This window comes from Aythya marila (genome assembly GCF_965140915.1).
Source record: "Aythya marila genome assembly, chromosome: 1".
Lineage (NCBI taxonomy): Eukaryota > Metazoa > Chordata > Aves > Anseriformes > Anatidae > Aythya > Aythya marila.
In genome coordinates, this window is record NC_139042.1 from 176,816,169 (window position 1) to 176,834,666 (window position 18,498).

General features: G+C 36.4%; 1 protein-coding gene across 6 annotated transcripts in view; it reads right to left on the reverse strand.

The window, feature by feature from the left end:
• The window catches only part of CNTN1 (contactin 1), a 251,559-nt gene that overhangs the window by 96,953 nt on the left and 136,108 nt on the right, over nt 1–18,498 (reverse strand). Inside the window, exon 1 of one of the 6 annotated variants that reach the window (XM_082763612.1) lies at nt 10,097–10,117. The exons of the other annotated variants lie outside the window; for them this stretch is intronic. The gene's annotated coding sequence lies outside the window, so the exon portion shown is untranslated. Of the gene's footprint in view, nt 1–10,096; nt 10,118–18,498 lie in introns of those variants that run through there. 6 annotated transcript variants of the gene reach the window in all.

The following is an 18,498-nucleotide window of genomic DNA, read 5'->3' on the forward strand; positions in this document are numbered from 1 at the left end:
CTCTCTCTCAAAAACAAACAAGCAAACAAACACAACAACAACAACAAAAAACTTTTAGGAAAATGTCTGCATTTTCTTCCTTATTCTGTGTAGCTTTCTTCAGGTCTTCACTGCTTACTCTTGCCTTCATTAAGAAGCAAAACCACTTGCTTTACAGCTATGAAATAGATGGTTTGACATCATTTCCCTACTTAATGTAAACCTGTAGATGACATCATCACTTTGCAAGAATATAAAGTGTAATATAATCTAATCACAAAAGCAAAGGCAAAGGCAAAAGAGCAGGTAAACCAGTCAGATGAATAAAGATCAGGAGATCTAAAGCAGTGCCACTAAACTACAGGAACTACTAGATATGAAATTAAGATAGAGTGGGGATATACAGAGGGATAGAGGTCTACTGTGAAAATGCAAGCAAGAGTGGGGATGTTAAGGGGATGAAGAGTAAGCAAAGAAACTGAAGTCAGCATCACAGAGGGAAGGAACATTAAGCGGGACATGTAACTGAAGTGTGGGAGGATAGAAATAATAAACTAAGCCAAAGGGGCAGTCAGAAAGAAAGATATAGAGGAAAAGCAATGGAGAAGGAAATGAAGGTAGATGAAGATACGTGAGGATAAGGAGTTTGTACTACCCACAGCAAGAGACCAAAAGACTGAAGGAAAAGATATGATACAGATGGGGGAGATTATTTAATCTGTTGTGTATCAGCTAGACTACCACAAAGTGAAAAGGGAGGAGCTGGGAAAAACAGAGAATCAGCTCACAGCTGTATACTAGAAAATTAACAATAGATATCTCAAGACTGGAAGAGTGTGGAAGAAGAAATGTCATCAAATTGTGTGTGTTAGTAAATCTCGGCTTTTACCATAATGAGATCTTCCTTTCCTTAGGCTTTCAGCATGGGAGCTGCATCAGCCCCTGGCATCTCCTCAGAGCTCCCCCTTAGGAATCCCTAGCACAGAACTGATGGAGAGGGGGCAAAGGAAAGTGTTTAGGAGCTCTGGCTTGGTACACACAGCTAAGAGAGGTAAATCAAGATTCTTGTTGCAGTTCTCATTTCCTGCTATATCATTATAATTACACACATTCAGGTTTTAGAATTGGTAGAAATTCCGTCCAGATTAGACTATAAATAAATACAAAAATCTAGAGGAAATCTCGGGTTCTCCACCCTTTTTCAAAACATGAATATACATAATTGCAATAATTTACTAGTAAATTAACACAGTGGAAACTTATAATCAAAGCTTTTTAGGAGCAACACAATACTTCAACCTAATCAGTGTTTTGTATTTTATTATTATTATTATTTCAGGCTCTTTTACTGATTTTAGTAAGCATTTAACTGCTTGTTATCCTGATTTTCTTAGAAGAGGTTGCATTTTTTTTGCTATGATTAGTAGCTCCTCAAAAATTTTATTACTTACGTAGTATTTAGAATTACCATCAAACCTTTGAAGTTAAATAAAATAATGATGCACATCATATACTATTTATTGTATCACCCATGGTCATCTACTATTTTGGTCTTTGCAATTTAATTTTGTAATCAGTCAAGCTTTTGAATTTTAGGTTAGACTGTGATATTAGGAGGTGAATTACATCTTATTCAAAAGTCTGTCTTCTCAAACACTATCCCCAAACCTTCGATCTAATTCTGAAACCAATACTTTAACCACTAGTGTTTCCTGCTCTTCTCTATTACCAGAAAAGTCATGACAGCTAAGCTCCTTCCCACTACACAGATTTATCTCATTACAGTGCTCTGGGATTACTGTAAGTAAACTTCCAAGTCAGCTCTGCTCTTATAGCACTGTTGTGTCTACAAAAGATTTTAGATGACAGCTGTCTATCTCTTAGAGTCAATAAGTGGCCTTAATTCGCTTCAGAAAGGCTTGTATAAAAATGCTTTATTTCCTTTTGATCACCTTTGATTCCTATAATTATACTCTACATTTTTGCCAGATTTGTTCAAATGTAAATGCAATTTCAAATTTCTGCCTTTCAAAACTCATGCTGCTGCCTTCAGTAGTTGACCATTGGTCCAAACAGTGAGTCACCAACAGAAGTGTGCTTCTAGTATTTTCTATACCACTCTTTAAAAAGAGTATAGCTGCTTTCTTTACTTCACATGAACAAAAGCCAGCTAAGAAACCCTTCAACTTGATGGCCCATAAATAAGATGATCTTCTATATTTTCCATATTGTTAAGTAAATAAATAAATAAATGCTTCTGTTCATTAATATACTTAGGCTAAATTAATAAGCACAAATAACCAAGCATAAAGAAGATAATAAATTCCTTCTCTAGACGTGTTAGAGCTGTGCCTTTTGCACTTGAAAGTCATAGCACCTTATCAAGGCATCAAGAAAACAGAAAGCCAATAAGAAGAAACAAAAATATGTTATTGCAGAAGACTGACGTAAAGTACAGAAGATAACACATACTTGAATTGCAACCTCATTGGTACAAGCTGTTTTTCATTGTAATTTTCTAATGCACTATTTTTTAACATAGGAAAACATGCTGGTAGTTATTCACACTGTGGATTTAACCCTCCTGCTTCTTTTGTATTTACACATCTAAGAATCAGACTTCAAGACTCAGTAATTTCTTCAGTTGGTTGCTCAGTAGGTACTCTTGCTTTTTGATTAAGCAATTAAGGAGCCTTATGGGACTTTGCTTGCCTGCAACCTCATCCCTTCCATTTTCTTTTTTTTTTTTTTTTTCATTCTTTGTTTGGACTTTCTGTTAGTTGGTCCTCTCAAACAGCTCATGCAACTAATAAGATGTCTTATTTGCATTCACAATTCATTATAAATAAAGATTCTTTTCCCTACAAGGGATTCTTTTCCCTACAAGTGGTCACATGCCTATCTCATGTTGCAGTTAATCAATGACTCTGTCATTTAGTACTGACTGCTATTACAAACATATTTTTTAGAAAGGTTAGGCATATCCTAATTTGTAGCAAGATCAACAACTCAGCTTTGCTATTAATTATTAATACAGCTTAGTTTCTTTTCATGAGTCATTGAGCTGCAAAAAGGTTTTGTTTTCAGATACCTTCAGATAACAGTGTTGCTCAGCTGTACTGAAGCACTGTCCTTAATCAACATGTCAGTAGCAAAGGGCCAGGCAGCCAGTTCTCCAAGTCCCTATTCACAAGTTTTGCTCTATCAGCAACTGGCTGTTCTTTCTTCTAAGGTAATAAATAAGAAAAAGATCACTTACTGCTGTTCTTCACAGACATTGCTCATGCTTTTCTGAAAGTATGCTGCAAGGGCTATGTTGCTTATAGATTGCCTGGTAGAAATTTTCAGCTAACAAAAATCAATAAACCCCTGCCAAACACAGAGTATCACAGAGAACAGCACATTGCTCTGTTCCTATACTAGCTCCCATTTGTGTCTTAAAGCCCAAATAATTTACCCTTGCATCCAAGATAATTGAACACACCCATTGCTCTAAAAATAGCATGAAAAAAAGTCACCATGAATACAAATAAATATCAATTACTAAAAGTATGCACTCTTTCATATGATAAAGAGAATATTTTGGTTACTTCATCTGACAACTTTCAAGGGGCAAAATATACTTCTCCAATAAAATTAACACAATAATTGTTGTTATCCTTGCAGTTTCGATTTTAAGTTTAAAAAATAAAAGAATGGGTATGCTGATTGCTTTGAGTACTCAGAAGATCATCTTGAAATTAAATCTCAAATACATTAGATCCATATCTAAGAAAAAATTCATTTGATGTTTCAGAAAATGAAATAACATTATGAAAACATTCATAGCTCTTTTGGCATTTTCTATCTGATTTTCACATTTTCTCAAGTTTAGTAATACCTTGTAATTCATAACTAAATGAAGATATGGGAATGAATCGTGTATTCAATAAGTTCATGGCAGATGTATTTATATTTATAAAAATTTAACAGTTTATCCACGTAATTGGTAACTCAGGACACCCTATAACATATTTCCTATTCTACAGCCAAAGAGAAGCTCAGTGGGAGATTTCATCTTCAAACTGCATGTTTCCTAGCAACTCTCTTTAAAACAGAGTAGCTTTTTTTTTTTTTTTTTTTTTTTTAAATTTACATCAATCACTTGCAACTGTTGAGAATGCTTAAAAACATCTCTTTCATCCTGTGAATAAACAATTCGAATCAGACTAGCAGCTGCAAACAGGAGAAAAAAGGAAAATCAATTCAATGTTTACAAGAACTTGCTACTGCATTTTGGAATAATATGTTATTTGTGCATTTTGGCTTAAGATTACACATTTCATAATAGCTATTGGTGAGATCCATTGTCATTTTTTACATATTTGAGCTACCATACACAATTTTGAATGTTTTCTAAGTTTTAAAGACTGCTTTTCAAGAATGCTTACTCATGAGGTAGACTGAATATTTCAGAAGATAAATGACTATTATCATACTTTTCATTACCTACAACAAAAGCATTGTTTCCATAGTTTTCAGATGAACACAGTTTTTGGGAAAACTTAGTTTTTCATCTGCTAATTATCAGTTGATAATTTTCACGTATATATTCTCCATCAACCACAACATAGCCCCAGAGGCACACAGAATAAATAGAACTCTCTCTTAATGCTTCATCAGCTGAGGACATGCATTGACATGTACCACACAGCAAGCTCACTACCCTGGGTTTCAGGAGAACAGGCTTTGGCCTCTTCAGGATTCTGCTTGATAGAGTACTGTGACATAAAACTTTGGAAGGAATAGCTGTCCAAGAAAACCGGTGAATATTCAAGGATCACCTCCACCAAACTCAGAAGAAATGCACCCCAACAAAGTGAAGTCAGGCAAAAATGACAGGAGGCGTGCATGGATGAATGAGGAGCTCCTGGCCAAACTCAAACACAAAAAGGGGGCCTACAGAGGGTGGAAGCAAGGACAGGTAACCTGGGAGAAATACAGAGAAATCGTCCAAGCAGACAGGGATCAGGTTAGATCACTTAACATCCTAATAGAATTAAATCTGGCCAGAGACATCAAGGGCATCGAGAAAAACATCTATAGGTATGTTGGCGATTAAAGGAAGACTAGGGAAATTGTGGACCCTATCTGGAAGGAGATGGGAGACCTGATTACCTGGGATATACATGTAGCAAAGGCTGAGGTACTCAACAACCTTTTTCCCCAGTCTTTGCTGTCAAGAGTGCACCCTGCACTCAGGTCACAAAAAGCAAAGGCAGGAGACTGGGAGAATGAAGAACCACCCTAGGTTTGAGACCTTCTAAGGAACCTGAAGGTGAACAAGTTCATGAGACCTGTTGAGATGCATTCAGGGGTCCCGAGGGAACAGGCGGATGAAATTGCTAAGCCACTGTCCATCATATTTGAGAAATCATGGCAGCCCGGTGAAGTTCCCACTGACTGGAAGAAGGAAAACACAACCCCCATTTTTAAAAAGGGAAAAAAGGAAGACCCAGGGAACTACAGGCTAGTCAGTCTCACCTCTGTGCCTTGCAAGATCAGGGAGCAAATCCTCCTGGAAACTACACTAAGGCACATAGAAAATAAAGAGGTGATTGGTGACAGCCAACATGGCTTCACTAAGGGAAGATCATGCCTGACAAATTTGGTAGGCTTCTATGATGGTGTTATAACATTGGTGGACAAGGAAAGAGCAGCTGATGTCATCTACCTGGACTCGTGCAAATCATTTGACACTGTCCTGCATGGCATCCTTGTCTTTGAAGAGACATGGATTTGACAGTGAGTAAGAAATTGGCTGGATGGTTGCACTCAAAAAGTTGGGGTCAATGGCTCAGTGTCCAAGTGGAGACCAATAATGAGTGGTATTCCTCGGGGGTGGGTATAGGGACCAGTGCTGTTTAACATCTTTGTTGACAACATGGACAGTGAGATCAAGTGTACCCTCATCAAGTTTGCTGATTCCACCAAGCTGTGTGGTGTAGTCAACATGCTGGAGGGAAGGGATGCCATCCAGAGGGACTTTGAGAAGCAAACCTGTGTGAACCTCAGGAAGTTCAACAAGGTCAAGTGCAAGGTCCTGCATCTGGGTTGGGGCAATCCTAAGCACAGATACACTCTTGGTGGATAATAGATTGAGAGCAGCCCTGAGGAGAAGGACCTGAGGGTGTTGCTTGACAAGAAGTACAACTTAATCCAGCAGTGTGTACTTGCAGCCCATAAAGCCAACTGTATCCTGGGCTACATCTAAAGAAGCATGGCCAGCAGGTTGCAGGAGGTGATTGTCCCCCTCTACTCTGGTCTTGTGAGACTCCACCTGAGCACTGTAACCAGGCCTGGGGCCCCAGGCACAAAAAGGACATGGACATATTGGAGCAAGTCCAGAAGGCCATGAGGATGATCAGAGGGCTGGAGCACCTCTCCTGTGAAGGCAGGCTGAGAGGTTGGAGTTGTGCAGCTTGGAAGGCTCTGGGAAGACCATATGATAGCACTCCAGTACCTAGAGGGGGCCTACAAGAAGGCTGTAGAGAGACTTTTTAAAAGGGCATGCAGTGATAGGACAAGGGGGAATGGCTTTAAACTGAAAGAGCGTAGATTTAGATTAGATACAAGGAAGAAATTCTTCCAAGTTGCCCAGAGAAGTTGTGGATACCCCATTTCTGGATGTGTTCAAGGCTGGGATGAATGGGATTTTGAGCAATCTCATCTAGCGGAAGGTGCTGTTGGCAGACCTGTTGGGACTAGATGGTCTTTAAGGTCCCTTCCAACTCAAACCATTCTACGGTTCTATGATTAGAACAGCCTTTGGATGAATCCCAGGGTCAAAACTACTAGATCTGAGAAATACCATAAATCAGATCTTCACATGGCAATGAAAGAATACTGATGCCATTACTTAGATATGTTTAGCCATGTTTACTTAGATATGTTTACGCCACGCTTAGATAAAATCTTTTTCCAAGCTCCTTGAAGATTTAAAGTCTTGTTCATGAAAAAAAATAACCTTGAATCACTTTGAGGTGAAATGGGGAGGACTTAATGTGGGAAAATAAATGCATAATGGGATAAAAGTGTCTGGTTGTATGTAAAGAGTGGGCTGGTGAGTATGCTCGTCTGGCCATGCCCTTCCCTGATTAGCAAAGCGTTTTCTGTTTTCTTAATAAATTCCATCTCTAACTATTTTCCTGGGTGAGAGGCTTTCTAGCCTGTGTGCATGTGTGTGTGTGTGTGTGTGTGTGTGTGTACCAGCCTGAAGTAGGACCATGAGCCTGAAGGGCCCAGGTGTCCATGGTGGCAGTAACTGGAGGGACTTGTGTGGGACACCGCAGAAGCTGGAACACAAATACAGTGTGGGTGCATATACCAGTGAGCGATCGCCAGTGGGCATCAAGTCCAGAGAACCACTTCAGAGCACATCTAAGCAATTAATATATCTACAAACAAGTGCAAAAGAGAGAAGCACTTGAATTTACATAAACAAATCATTCTGCTTTGCTTTTTTTTTTCCTTAAATACAAAGGAAAAAATAAATAAACAAAACAAACAAACAAAAGAAAACAACAGACAATTGAGAGCTAAAGGTCTGTTCTATCAAAATGTCTGAAATACACTTAAGAATACACTTAAGTATAAGATGAACACATAGAGCAAAATCACAGGAGGCACTTATCTGTTTGCAGGAGTGAAGTCTAGAAAACTGTATTTTAAAGATCTTGTTCCAATTTTCACATTGTTGTGGCAAAAAATACATTTTGATATGTAGATAAATACAGATTAGGCAAGTCAGACACAAAAAAAAAGACATTTCTTTATAGTTATCAAAGTCACATTAGTAAGTAATTCTAATTCCAATAGGCTAATTTCAAATAATTACATATATTTTAGGTGATAATTATTCTGTTGAATGTAACATACAAGTGTATTCTTTCACAGATGTTATTTTAGTATGGCAATATGCCAAGAACTCAAAATAACCGTCTCATTTAGAAGGAGTTGATTGCAAAGTAATACCATAACATCTTGCAGCAACTCTAGCTTCTTCCAAGCAGCAAAAGGGAATTACTACAGACTCCATTAAACATCTACCTACAGTCCCTGCACACATATTTTTCTATCCTGAAAATGCTATCTGATATCTTAGGGGATGTATTGGTACATTTACAAATCAAGAATATCCACACATTAACTTCTTTATATAAAATCATTTGAAAGTGCTTTAATTTATGAACTTTTGCACACACATTCTTCTGTGCTTGTTTTCCTTCCACCCTGACCTCTTTAGTCCCCGATGTGTTCATGTTTTTATAAATACTTCAAATATTCAGTTGAACTACTTTAACAGGTGAAGCATGTAAGGTACCTTTCACATTACCTTATTATTTTTTCAGAAAAAAAAAATAATCTCCCTGATGTACAGATGAAATTAGAAGAGAAGAACAGACAAAATGTTACACATAATAGTCAATATCAGAAATTGAAATAGCATCATTACTTTCATTGGCTTCTCTGTGCTTTGGTACTGATGGAAACACAATGACAACATACTCCAGTATGCATAATTAGTCATCTAAAAAGGCAATGTGAAAGATGCTGCTATTTATAACTACCAAAACCTGCTGTGTATCACATTCTGTGGTCTGCTAATGCATCTGTCAAATGAATCATTATGGCAACACATATTAGGTCATTTGGTCTTTCTGTTTCTCAAAATATTACAATAAAAATATATATATTAAAACATACATGTGTATTATAATATGCTTTATGTCCTGAAATGTTCATAAAAAAATATATAATTCTCATGACAGTACCAACAATATTGAAAGAAAAAAGAACTTTTAATGTGAGCAACACATTTAGCTCTTTACCTGCAAAATCTGATATACATCATCAAACTCACCATGCATTTTGCAACACAGTTTTATGTATCACATTTTTCTTTTTTTTTTTTTTTTTTTTTTAACACAGAGTAGCTCTAGGTCACATAGGCAATTTTTGATAGCTTCTATTTCAGGTATAACTGAAAACTACTTTTCTAAGATATTAAAATTTGACAGTAAGTCAGCATGGCTTGCTTTCTTAATCAAGAGATGATATCTTACATTACAGTTTCAGATTCAGTGGTTTATTTTAATGCTGCAATCTGGCTTTTCTTTTATAGCAATCACAGAAATGCACTGACAATTTTTAAGAGCTAAAATTTCATTAGTTGTGAGCTATCACAGGATCTAACACTCAAACTTTTGCAGATCATTTTTTGCACTCTTAAGCAGAAATAAGATACTGAGGAGAGACAGAAGCATATAGTCCCTTGTCATTCAGTAAAGCATATGGGTACTGAAGGATTTAAACACAGTGGTACAAAGGAAATAGTATGATGGCTTAAGACTCCAGAACCAGGAAATTAGGAATAATTTCTGGGTGATCATTTTGACTTGTACATTTCAAAGTTGTTCCTTTCAAAAATTAACTCCAGTTTTCTACTTTCTTAGAGTAGAAACAGAATTAAGATCAGATTTAAGGACATGAAAAATAGTGAAAGCTAATTGTCTGAGATGGAACTTGTGTTAGGTATTCTGTGGGGATAAATCTTACCCAGTTTTCATGGTAAGATTAAATTCAGAAGAAATGCAGAAACATTAATTACAGGAGTCATCAGCTCCCCTAACAGAGTACATAGCAAAGACCACTTTAATATCCACCTTGACAATGAAGCATCGTCCCTGCTTTTTGCTATACTTAAGTGCATATGTGCTTGGTGCTAGCAGAGTACCCAGTAGTTCAGTCTATAAACTGAACTCTATGGCCATTTATTGTGGATGGAAAAGAGCAAATGACAGCCCAAGCATCAGCAATGCAGTAATAAATAATGTACCTGAATTTACCTCTTTGTTGCACATTATAATTGAATAAACTCTAAATTTCTCCCATTTGACGTGGGTAAAAAACACTTTGCCTGTAACTACTGTAGCATTGTCAAGAATTGATTTATTGATATAGGCAAAAAAAAAAAAAAAAAAAAAAAACTTTCTTCATCTATGCTACCATATTTGTCACTCGAGATTACAAAGAGATTATATAAGTGAATTATATGAAGAATATATCGCGTACTTGCCTTCACATCTTATCAGAAGAGAAACTTCTATTCAGAAGACTGAAAAGAAAAATCAAAGTAAGCAGATTTTCTATCCTTGTTTACCATTGATCTCCCTCTGTCTTGATGTGTGTTTTGTGGTATATTGTTTGAAGAACCCAGTAACAAATGCACAAGTTTACTCCTGACAAAATAGTACTGGGCTATAACATATAATGGGTCAGATGCTTTCCCTAAGTGTTTATATTTTTAGTACCATTATTTTATGCTTCATTGCACATCTAAATATTATTTGTTCTTACAGATCATTAATATTTTTTATTAAAAATGGCCACACTTAGCAATTTGTATTTATCCTGCAAAGAGTATGTGTCTACAATAAAAACCAAATGCATTTCAATTACATGTAAAAAGAAATAGATAATAGTCTAAGTGACCAATATCAGCAATTCTGAGTCTCCCTTATGTTCTGAAATAAAATTGTGACTCATCCTATGTCTCATAAATTTGATTTAAACTACTTAACTAAAGCAAAAGGTAAAAACATAGCAATCCACCGTTATTAATACTAAATTAACTAAAAGCAAAGCACTATATTTGCAAATCAAAGATACATACACATTAGTATCATAATTAGACTTAATATACCAAATCCGCTAAGTCTTCACATTGGCATCACATTATCAAGTAAAAAAATCTTTTGAATTTCAAGAAGGGTTATGTGGAAGTGATTTTACCAGAATCAATTTAATGAATTCAGCTCAAATCAATGGAATTTTTATCTTGAAAATGGTTCTAAAGGGTTATTTAGTGCTTAAACCACAAACTTGTTACAGTTTTTGCAGATTTTGATTCATTTTTCATTTTTTGTGTAGTATATAACCATTCCCTCTTCCTAAATCCCAGCAGACATATGATAGATCTGAAAAGAACACACAAGTAGAAGTCTGACAGCTCTTGTTAGCATCCTACAGCAGACATTGTAAAATTTTCCTTCAGTTCAAGAAGACACTTTAAAGAGTATCTTTGTGAGATCATATATTAGGGTCACTTTAACATCAGAAACTTCCCTTCTGACATCTTTCCTTTCAGAACTTTATTGATGTTCATTCTGACAGGTCTCAAATCAAAGCTTACATGTCTTGAGTATTTCCCACCTAATAAAACATAGGGAAGGAAACAGAAGAGGAAATTGCATTCCACAGGAGGTTTTGACCAGTTCAGCTTGATAATATTTGTTATTTAGAAATAAATACAAAATCACTCCTGTTACATTAGCAGATTAAAAAAAAAAAAAAAAAAAAAAAAAAAAGTTAAGAAAGTTAACAATAAGAACAAAGTGCTCACAGTATTCTACAATGCTTAGAAAACTAGCGTTCAGTGCAGTAAGGAATAAATTATTAAGGCCGACTGGGTGCACTGTGGACAATAGCAACTCTGAAAAACATCTAGGGGACACAGGGGAAAAGCAATTTAAGTTGGATTTCCAGGACAATGCTGTGGCTAAAAGGACTGTGTATCTCTTAGATATTAAGTGACTAAGAAGTGCAGTTATTATGTGAATTTGCTCCTTAGATGGAACTAGTGTAACTCAGAACACTGTAAATAATTATAATGCTGGATGATATTTATTAAAAGAGAAAAAGTGTGTGGAGAGATCTTTTATATTCATATATATACAAGCGTAGTGGAGAAAATGCCTTATTGCAAGCATTTTCCTTGTTCAGCCTGTTTAGCATACCAAAATGACGACTCCGGAATATCCTGACTACAGCACATTAGTATGGACTGAAAATATTGGTTACAAAAATAAGTCCTTTATTCTATTAGAGGAAAGCATAATAAAAAAAGCAAAGTGAACATTGAGTGACCTAAACTGGATGTATGGAAAAATTTTAGCAAAGAATATAGTGACATCCCCAGTTCTTGAGGTCTTCAAATAGATATTAAAATCTCTCTTGTAAGGTACATTTTAGCAAAGCATAGAGTACTGGGCTAAGAACTGAGGCAGCTGGGTGGAATTTACTGGCCTGCCTCGGAGCTCTCACAATGTTTTAAGAACTGGAGCTACAGTAAGGAGCCAGGAGATGATGTCCTGGCACAGTGCTTCCCTAGAGCGGGATGCTATGTTTTCACACTGGCAAGCCTTGATCCAGAAGCCAGGATCTCCAGACTTTTTCAAAAGGACTGTTGACTTAAGCACTTGTTCCTTTAGCCTGTAAAAGTCAGGTTTTGAGATTTTAACTACTCCATTTTATAGCATCATCTTTCAGTGCATTCAAGAAAGGTCACCATTAGACCACAGATTAAATTGCTAGGCTACAGTAAGGTTCAAAGTAAATCAATAAGAGCATTTTTAATTGCTCCTAAGAAGCAAAAAAAACCCTCCAACCTGCTTTGTGTTTGAATACTAAAAACGATGGTGGCAACTGCAAACAAGGCTGTGACCAAAAATACAGAGAGAAATGACTGTAAAAAAAAATTTTTTTTGATATAGCTGTTTCAGCAACAAAAGGTCTTGAGATGATAATATGTTATGAACTATATTTTTAAAAGTTCAGTTCACACAGTAATAAAAACTAACTGCATGAAAACAAATTCTTTATAACTGGCAGCTATTCAGCATTCAATCAGCAATGATATTAAAAATAGATCTCAAGGTATTATGGCTATATGCCACTGCTTCTCTCTTAAAAAGCAAATATGATGATAAATTTTAAGCTTATGCAATAGATCATATATCAAACATCTTATTTAGAGAATTTTTCATCTTGATAATTCAAACATAAGAAGTAAAGATTTTCAAGATTGTCTTATAGTCTGTAAAAAAATAATTCAAGCATTTAGATATGTTCTGTATTCCCGCAGACACTAATTTATTATCAAAATTCATTTTTTCCTTAAATTTCATTTATTATCTAAAATCCATAGCTTATTTAGCAGAACGACAAATGTAGACCACCCAAAACTCCAATCTTTTTCTATATGCATGTAGGATGCACATAACTATGCTCACAGTGTGCTGGCTGATGATATGGATTCTGCTACAAAATGTGTAAAGTTCAAGGAGAAAAACTGGAAAAAAAAAAAAAAGAGAAAATTGAGAAAGGTGAAAATTTAAAGAAAAAGATAATGTTATAAGGAGATTTTTGTGTATCCACTAGGTAGACTAGAATATATGTAGTCGTGTTTTGTAAACATTAGCTGAGCAGCAGAGAGTCACGCAGAGAAATACATACTTCAGCTGAGGAGACAGAGTTGAAATTGCAGGGTTAAAGGGACAAATTTTGTTCCCAGCTGTGTGTTTGCAACTCCCACTACAGTCAAAAGAAATTATGCATATAACTGACAGTATAATTTGGCATTAACTAATTAATTTGGCATTAACTACAGGTATTCATTTTTGATGGTCTATGCATTTGATTAACAATTCTGACTACAAGTTATGAAGTCAGAAATTATCAGATGGACCAGCATTTGAAATGTTATTTTGGGTGCTCCCCAATACTTTTTTCTTAAGTATTTTACCCATTCCCACCAATTAGCACTTAAAATGCTTTAAACCCCATTGCTCTAGATGAAATGCTGCTCACCCTCCAACCTTCTATGCTTCCACTGATTCCACAAACACAAATAACTTCTCATGTCTCTTTTTATATTTTTGGCCATTTTATCTACATTCAGATATATGCATGCAGTCACTCCATTTCTTGCCCAAGTTTATCAAGAGTCAGTAATATCCAGAAACAGCCTTGTTACACCTTTAATTGATAAACAAAAGATTTGTCTTATAGTACTTCATCATTGTTTGCAAGTATTAGCTGAATCTTTGTAAGTTAAATGCTGAATGGTAAGCTAAATACTTCATGGTAAAGAACCTTTACCATGAAGCATGTTTTTGTATACTTTCATTATTCTCATGGTTTTTCTTTGAAGCCACTCAAATAGTTTAAAATCTGCCTGAAAGACATCTGCAGAGTTTTCCTCAGTCTTATTTAGTATTCCCTAGTTTATTATCATTAGACACCAGGCAGGCCATTTTTTTATACATAGTGCTGGAATACTGTTAATCTCCTACACTACCTATGTCTTTTCTAAAGTCATTCATCGCAAGGAGAAGATAAACTAACCCGCAGAAATGACTGACCTGTACAGACATCTGCCCTCAGGTGGGGAAGGGATGAAAAACCCAGAAACTGCTACTTTGAATATCTCTCCATTCTGCTCTGCTTTGTATCTATTCAGTATTATGGAAAAAAAAAACATTCATCCCTTAAATGTTTTTAAAAATCTTGTGGCACGATTTGGGTTCTGTGAAATGCAGTTAATGAACTGTGCACAATGATTTTCTGTTAGATCTTGGCCTTCCCTCTTATTTAATTGGCAATTAGTTCAACATACCACATTGCATGCACTGCTGATGTTACCAGGTAACCAGGAAAGAAAGTACTACTGAAAGGAGTAAAAGCTAGGGAAAAGGGTATATGAAATTCCATCACTGGAAGGAGTGTTTGAAAACCCATCACTACCAGCACTTGGCAAAGACTAAAGAAGGCTAACAGATCGCAAAAACACTGTCTCAATAGGGGATGTCCTGCCAAGGTCAGAGTGATGCTGCATAGAAAGAGTGTAATGAAAAAAGCCTAAAAATGACAACAGCATTCTTCAGACTTCTTGGTTGTAGTCAACTTATAAACCTTACAGCTTTTATTTTAATGTTTTTCCCTCCTTTTAATGAGGACTGAAATGCAATGCAATCATTTATATTTGCAGTGTTTCTAACTGCAATATAACAAGCAGAGGATAAGAAAAGAAAGGACCAGTATGTTGGCTGTTTCTTCTTTTTCTGCATCAATAAGACCATTATGGCTTCAGACCATAACCTGAATTCTCAGCCAAGTCAGCCTAAGTGAATCTCAGATTTCAAAAGTGTCTAGAGAAGCTGCCTGATTTACCACTGTATTACTACATGTATACCTTCTGCATGAGGTTTTATACTTTAAAATGAAGTAATGCAGAACATAGTCTTAATCCAGTGCTAGCTGGTACAGTTTTAATATTTGTTGGTTGTTTTGGTTTGGTTTGTTCATTTTTATTTTTTTTTAAATCATTTTTCAAGAGGGTGCTGTGGTATTGGAAATGCTATTTCAGGAGTTAAAACAGAGAGCTTATTTTAAACACTGTATGGACTCTGGCTCTTTTCTTCCAGGTAGAGAATTAAAGGGAACAATCTGTCCTAATGTCTTGAAGCAGATAAAGAGTAACTGATGTATGTAACTATTGTGCATCCCTGCAGTGATGCAGCTGCTGCTTTTGTGATACTAATGGATTCCTCTGCTGGCAGAAAAAGAATATCCAGTCTTTTTTCAACAGGTGGCAGGCAAAAATAAATTGAAAATCCTTGAGCTGGCCTGACAGAGAGCTGATTAGCATTTCAGCTGACCAGCAACACTTGAGAAGAAAGAAAAAACATGACAGAACATGACCGAAAACAAATAGCAATAAGAGAATCCTCAAAATAAAATTAGGATAGCCTTCTAATAGTTGTTTTATTTTCCTTTCTTTACTTTTGCATTTGATGGGAGTAAATGCAAAGACTAGAGCTCTGCGGACTGGGTTTACAGATCTTAGCTGGTATCTTAACAAAACACACTTTGCTCCTGGCTAGTTATTCCAGTTCATTATTTAAGTGAGCTGGGTTTTAACGGCATGCTCATCTTATTCAGCAGGAGCTATTGGCATTAACCTGGGAGGCAGTAAGAGTGGAAAAGGGGAGTGGGCAAAGGGAATGCTTAGTTTCCCCTCCAATTATAAAACCTTCCACAACTTGCCTGTATGAGGGAAGAGTGCTGGCCTCAGGGACAAGAAAAAAGGGATAAACATGGTGATTTAGCTTAATAATATGCTGCCTACTATATCAAACTGGATTAGATGCATCTCATTTCCTGTAAAGGTTTCCCAAGCCTTGCTTTACACTGTCTTGTGCCAAATGAGAAAGTTGGTTCTCGCTATTCCATAAACGTGGTTTCACTAAAAGGATACAGTTTTAGAGCAAAGCTGACAAGAGCACAGTTCTGAAGGTGAACCACAGCAAGTGGCATCTCCCACTCTGGAGCTTGTTCATAAACTCCCCCCCCCCCCCCCCCCAGTACCTCAGCTGTGTGAATAATGACAGGCAGATGACAAAGGTCTGTCCGACAGATGCAGTTCTACCACGTGTAACAGCTTACAGCAAACAAACTTACTGACTGTATAATGAGTGGCAGCCCTAATGCAATACTTACATGTTTTTTCCTTCAGAGTTTGCAGAAAACACAGCAGTACATATGGTGTTGTTGGTTCTGTAATTTATAGCATAAGGCATTTGATAGGAATTGGTCTATATGTAAAAACGTAGTGGGGAGAAATATAATTGAAAATCACCAATTTTCTGTCAACTGCTTATCTTCTTGTTGTAATGCATACAAAATCTGAGCCCTTTGGGAATCAGAATGCCTGACGCTACTTGAGACTAGCATATGCAAGAGGCAGATAATGGACAACTCTGACAGCATGTTCATCGTCTCCTTTGGATCCTATTCTTAAACCTGCATCACAATGAGTTTCCTACCTTTGCAGTTGACAGTGAATAATAGCAGATTTGGGGATTCATGATACAAATATCAGGAAAGAGCAGCTTATATTACACAGATCACCCAGAAGCAAATCCTCAGGCAACTTTAAATGTTCACAGCTCCCAAAATGTCTGATAGACTGCTTTGCACCGCACAGAAATTTACTGACTTTTTACAAAATACACCACTAGAAATAAAATAAAATAAAAATAAAAATAAATAGAGATAAAAATTAAAAATAAAAATAAACCACTCCCTGTCTCAAAATGTTTTTAAAAAGCTTAAATTTAAAAACTTAATTTCAGGTGAAAAGAGAAGTTTACATCAGTATTCTTTAGCACAAGAAACATGGAACTGGCATTTATTTATTGTCACAAACTGGGAGAAGTGACATTATCTAAAATTATCTGAAATATAGAAGCACTTCAAGGATGTTCCGTCTGCTCTCTGGAACAATTCATGCAGAAAATTATTACAGGTAAAAAAAGAGTTGGTACCAAATAAGATCATGAAAAATAGAGCTTATTAAAGCAAGCAAGCAAGCAAGCCCCCAATTCCAAGTGCTCAGGAAACCTCTTGCCTAAAGAACAAACCAAACAAACAAAAAAAGGACAAAGAGAGAAAAAAAAAATAAAATAAAAATCACAAAATTCTGCTTGCAAGGCACCATGAAAATGCTTCCTTTATGGTTTCTGTAAGGTCTTGGTACTTCCTGCACCGCTCACCATGCCAGGTACTGCTACCATAAATCCCTGTTCTCCCTCATCCCATTCATGAGGGAACTGGAACAGGCTGCCCAGGGAAGTGGTGGAGTCACCATCCCTGGAAGTCTTCAAAAGACGTTTAGATGTAGAGCTTAGGGATATGGTTTAGTGGAGGGCTGTTAGCGTTAGGTTGAAGGTTGGACTCGATGACCTTGAGGTCTCTTCCAACCTAGAAATTCTGTGATTCTGTGATTCTGTGATTCTGTGAACTGTTTGGATTCTTAGCCAAGCTTTTTACCTTTTTTGCCCCATGTTCTCACATGTTCTCAGACTACAGCAAGTGCTGACCCCTTACACCAGCCTCTGGCTAGAAAATCTGTCAAAAAAGTTTTATTAATCTTTGTAAAAATACTGTCTTCCTTTTAGACTTGTTTCCTATAAAATTCCATAAATATGATATTTTAGAAATCATGCTGCATTTATGTGAGCCTCTCTCTGTCCAACCAACAGTTTCCTTTTCCTAAAAATCTTTTACCTTCCTTGACCCACTTCAAACAGATTTGACAAAAATCTGTAGTTAATTTACTAGAAGTGTCTTGACAATGTCTACCTAGTCAGAGGCAGGCCTTATAGCACCTAAGGGAAAGGTGGAAACAGCATACAACCATGGAAACAAAGAGCCTGCACGAAGAAGAGCTCACTCAGGGATGTCTCAGCCATGTGAAAGTTAATTTCGGGCTGGTGCTCCAGCACAGGTCAGATCACACAGCAACACAGCACACAAAGCTCCAGGAAACCATGTTTGATAAGTTCTGCTGCTCACAAAACTTCTGGTTCACCATACTTCACAGGATAATGAATTTGATGATGAAATATTGCTCTCTCTACTGTACCAGGCCCAGCCCCATGCTAGGTTCATACCTGTGCGCTACAAAGACAAGCAGCAGGCAGTGCATTCAGAAAAATCTCAGCGTTAGAACAAAATAGCATAAGATTCTTTCCAAATTTATAATTGCAGACTTTTTCTGCTTAGCCTGAGACTACATTTCCAGGAAATTTATATAGAAGTATACAAAATTGTTTTGAATATATCTTGAAAAAAAAA